This window comes from Aplysia californica, unplaced genomic scaffold (genome assembly GCF_000002075.1).
Source record: "Aplysia californica isolate F4 #8 unplaced genomic scaffold, AplCal3.0 scaffold00465, whole genome shotgun sequence".
Lineage (NCBI taxonomy): Eukaryota > Metazoa > Mollusca > Gastropoda > Aplysiida > Aplysiidae > Aplysia > Aplysia californica.
Window position 1 is genome coordinate 617,847 of NW_004797735.1, and position 5,628 is coordinate 623,474.

Genomic DNA, 5,628 nt, shown 5'->3' on the forward strand with positions numbered 1-5,628 from the left:
TCCTTTATCATTCTTTGTTAAAATTAACAGAATCGCATAATTTCACATTTTGCTGCTCAGTTTGCATAATTTCAGACTTTTTCTTGCATAAAACGACGGGGGACAGATAAGCCTCATCCACAACTCATGCACAAATTGTAAGTGAGATGAGTGGATCACTTCCTTTTCATAAACATGCTTCATGCTTGATAGGTCGATTGCTTCTGATAGAGACAAAAGGTGACCGCTGAGTATGCGTGTGGGTGTTTTGTCAAATCATTGACTCAGCTTTGAGATAGAGAAGGGGGAAAATGATGCTTACCAGACGCACACCATCTACGTTTTGAAGAGTATGCAACCCTCAAAACGAAATTTTAAAGAGTAACGTTCACGCACCACCAAAACTGAAAGGGGGTAATCAGCAGATTTAATGAGTAATATACACACATCTGTGTGTAATGGGGAGCCCTGTCTTACTTACCATATATGATAAGATCAGCGGTGTGGCCGAAAGACAGGTTAGAAAGAGCCAAGGAGAAGCAGTAGAAAGGCTACAGAAAGAGTCAGGAGCCTGGAGGAGGAGGCAAAGGAGGTGAGGGGGTGGGGGCAGAAAGTGGACATGAAAGCAGAGGACAGTACATTGTTGGAGAGCTGGAAAGGTCAAAGGAGGTAAAAGGAGACAATTTTAGAGAAGAAATTTTTCCGTTGCTATCCAGATTTTCTACCAGTGCTGTGCTAGTACCACTAGCTAGTTATAGTACTCAGGCATCAGCCTCGCAGACACGACCAACACCTGTGATGTAGCAGCTTGGCATTTTGATTTTGCCATATAAACTTATAACACATGACAAAAGACAAGAATTCGATTCCCATGTGTGGGGAGATATTATATAAAGCTTTTAATTACTGTTTCTCTGCTGGAAAGTTGTATCCTTTTCTGCCTGGGTTGAAAAGCCCTGAAAGGCATGGTCGAAGTCTGTCTATTTAAAATATAAATAATATATATATATTATATATGTTGGGCACGATCGGCAGCGCATTTGGTTGATCGAGGAAACGCGCGACAATCCATCGATTGTTGCGCATTCTGTTGATCAGCGGATCGCTCAGCGCTTTTTGTTGATCCGTTTGGTTGCGCATTCTATAGATCTTACCCCTGAGTTTTGTTATGTTTTGTTGTCGTCCAGAGTGTAATTTAGTATCACTCTCCAAAGTCAAACCGAAACTGAATGGAAGTAACTGGAAGTCAGAGTTACAATAACTTACTAGTCTACAATAGTCTACATCGCAATAACGGAAGTTGAAATCAGGGGTATAGGTCGGTGAGTATCACCATCACTCCGAACACTTATTCAATATGGAGTGGTTCATGGCGATAATGGAGAAAGAAGCGCAGTTATTGTCTAAAAATCCTGGGTCTGCGTTACTGACAAAAGAGAAGTTTGACATGATTGTTAAACATTAACAAACAATTATACAATTTATCACAAGCCATTAAATCTTGACCGTATTTGGAATACCACGTGAAGTACCCAGCCAATCAAATCTGTCTAAATGCTGAGAGCAGGTGCTCGATTTAACGTTGAGTCAATTTATCTGCCTCACTCAACCGTCAACACTTTAGTTCAACACACAACTCTTCTTGGAAGCAAAACAACAGGATGCTCAAAGACTGACATACTCAGTAAACCAATTTTCTTTTTTCTTTTTAATTCACATCATCATTATAGTTTATCGACAGAATGCGCAGTAAGTATATATTTCACGGATCGACAAAAAGCGCTGCGCGATCTGCTGATCAACAGAATGCGCAACAATCGATGGATTGTCGCGCATTTCCTCGATCAACCAAAAGCGCCCCGCTATCGATGGATCGCGCAAATCGACAGATCGTGCAAATCGACAGATCGCGCCCAAAATATATATTGATCTAGAGGCCTAAATTAGAGGTGTGTACATGTGCATGATGGTGGTGGGTGTGTGGAGGGTGTTACTGAAGGTTATCTGTAGGCGGGCTTGCCATGCGGTGTTCCTCCTCAGACCAGAGGCAGAATGAAAGTTGGCGCTGAACTCTCGCAATAAATAAGCAAAAAATCACGAGACCGGAAGCCGGAAACCGTTCGGAGAAATAAAGATCGGCACTATTACTTCGAAAAAATTATGTAGATAAAAGTATAGAAAAATCTAACTTTAAAAAAAGCCCAAAACATAAATAAATAGGCCACTCAGTAACTCAGTCAACTTTTTTACCCGACTTCCGTTTTTGGGAAGATTGAAGAATACCGGACCACTCGTACATTATTGCGCGAGAAAGTGGGGTAGGTGGGGCGGGTGGAGGAGGGGAGAGGAGGGGTTCAGGGGGGTCTCCCCCCTGATAAAATTTTAATGAATTGTTCATAGATCTACCGGTCCGAGATTCTCCATTGAGAGACATTAAAAACGGGAAAATTATGAATTCCTAAGGCTGAGACATAGGCAAAGTCAGTCCGCTGGTCCGGTATTCTTCAATCTAACCCCGTTTTTGTTTAAAGCTTATTGTGTTATTTTTATGGAGGTAGGCCGGGACCACTTCTCCCGAAAAGTGTCCCCAAAGGGCCTACCTACTAAACCAGCCAACCAACAAAAAGCAGAGGATTGTAATATTTTCTCTCTTCAAATCCCAGGTCTCAGTGGCCCAGGTCTCTAGCCACAGTTAGTAAAATCTCAAAGGCCAACACTATTTCTCCAAACGTTCGGGAAAATAAAGCTAGGCACTATTTCTCCGAACGTTCGGGAAAATAAAGCTGGGCACTATTTCTCCGAACGCTCGGGAAAACAAAGCTGGCCACTAATTTTGGATATATAGAGTATAGGCCTACCAAAGATTGTTCGTATACAATATGGTTCAATCGGTCCAAAAAAGTCCGCAGTAAATATTTATAAAGAAATGCTACAGTTCCAAACAGTTTTTCGCTACAGATATGACGTGTTGCCTAAACAGTTTTTCGCTACAGATATGACGTGTTGCCTATGAAGGGTGCTGCTCTTAAACTTAATGTGTTGTGTTCACTCGTGTGCTGTCTAGATCTAGATCTACGGAGGGTTATTGATAACGCCACATAGAATTAGCTTCTGCGTTTGTCGCGGCCGCGACCAATCAATCGTGGCTCGATTTTTTGGCATTTTTTGGTCGTCAAATTAAAAAAAAAAAAGAAAGAAACCGAAACCTCTTTACTTTTGAAAGATAGTTCACTTAGCTTCACTTAGTCTCTTTCTCACTTGTTGTCACCACGTTGATTTGTTGAATACGTTACAGTTACTTTTATTTTCCCTCTTTGACTCTTTGTGGTGTTTTATTTTGTTAGTGTGCAATTTTTTTCCTTGTTACTGTTCTGATGTGTTGTTTTTCTACCATTTTTTGTCGGGAAAGGAGGGGGGGATGTTGCACACTGTAACGTCATTTAATTTGATGTTCCTTCCTTCATTAGATTCTAAATATATATACATGTAGATTTAAATGTTTTATGTTAGAGCGTACCTTCCACCAAAACCGATTACATGTACTGACACTGGCAGGCCCCTTAAAGTGTGTGATTCCATAATTTACATGTAATATCCTGTACTTAAAAAAAAAAATTTACACACTTTTAGGGTTAAAACAGGCAATTTTCTTCGGACAGGTTGACACACACCCTTATATGTTTATTTTTGTGGTTGTTTATGGGCTGTTCGACTAATTTTGATTTCATTCTGTTGTGAAACCTTTCTTTTTCACGTTTTTACACTCATCTAAAAATCTCTAGACTTGCTCTTGAAAATTGAAATAGATATAGACCCAAAAATTTGCTCCTGTGTGTGTGTCTATTCATGTGCGTGTGTGAGTGTGTCTGTGTGTGGTAGCAAGTGTGTAAGTGGAGAGTGAGGAGTGTGTGTGTTTTTCGGGCTTTATTTCATCCTTTATTCAGTAACAGGAAGTATACAAAAATAAAAACACAGGATCTATTCACTCCAGGGCTCATGAGTCGTTCCTCTCTTTCAGTTTCACTCATTCGTTCAATTCCCGTGTTCTCTCCCACGGCTCATCCCCGCCCTCATGACTTTAACAACCCACCCCCTCCCTCCAGGCACACACAAAGAAAATCTCACTCATTCCCTTGCTTCCTGCGAACCATGGGGGGGGGGGGGGGGGGGTGTCGGTGTCGTCGTCTTGTAGTTGCTGTCGCCTGTGGATACACTCGTAAATTCTACCTTTCACCCGCTCTGTCACTCACACTGTCTCTCCATCCACAACTCAGCTCGTCATACGTTCAAAAGTTGCCCACTGATCATGTTTAGTTAGTGTGTGTATAAGTTTGTGTGTGTACATGTGCATGATGGTGGTGGGTGTGTGGTGGGGGTTACTGAAGGTTGTATGTAGGCGGGCTTGCCATGCGGTGTTCCTTCCCAGACCAGAGGCAGAATGAAAGTTGGCGCCGAACTCTCGCAATAAATAGGCAAAAAATCACGAGACCGGAAACCGTTCGGAGAAATAAAGATTGGCACTATTTCTCCTAACGTTCGGCAACTTTCATCCCAACCCCATACCCTAGATCTAGAAAATATCTCTAGATCTAGCCTCAATTTCTTACCTTGTGTTGCTCCACCAAGAGCTGCATGAGGTGCGGACATAATTTTATCGAAGGTGCGCTTTGCCTATAAAGGAGGAAGTGTTCACACTAGGTCTAGATCTAGATAAATAGAATCTAGATCTACCACGTAGGGCCCTAGCCTAATCTCGTAATAGTGAAGAACTAGATCAAGATTTAGATCTAGAGATCTTACAATGAAATAAATGCAATTTTCTGAGGCTTTACCATCCAAAACAAAAAGAAGCCTAGGCCTACTAGATTCTAGATCTATAGATTCTATATCTAGAATCTATATATCTAGATCTAGATTCTCTAGATCTAGAAATCTAGATTCTAGATCTAGATCTAGATCTATCTTTGATCAAGTCTAAATCTAGATCTAGATCTACATCCAAATCTGAATTCAATATATTCACTACTTAAGTTAATGTGAGAATATCTTTGACCTGGATTAAGATCCAAAACTGTATTCATCAATACTATTACAGTCAAAGTGACAATTACACATGATCTGGACTGAAACGTGAAAACACAATAAACACAAACACAGTGTGCTTCACTTAGAACTTTAAAAACATACATCCGGTTTCGCTTTCAGATGCCCGATTTTGTTGGGGGAATAAAAATATCAAATCATAGCCAAGGCCTACTAGATTTTACTCTGGAATACTATGTTATAATAAATAAAAATAAGGGTTGAAACGTCCTTACAATCTAGTGTCTTAAAGAAAATAAAAAATACGGCATTCTAACTGTTCATGATATTAATCACATAGATCTATATGTTGTTCTTGAAATAGGCCTAATTTGAAACAGATTGCGTACTTTGAATTTGCATACTCTAGCCTAGGCCTATCTACGTTTTCAAAGCTTTCCACCGGCAAAGATGAGTTCATTTTCAATAATTTAACGTGAAATAATTTTCAATTATGGTGAAAGATATTTAAAAAGTGTTCACTAGCATGACCTTTACGTTTGACTTTTTTTGTTTCAAAATCCCTTGGAATTTTGTCAAGCCTACCAAACTGGCATAATTTGACAC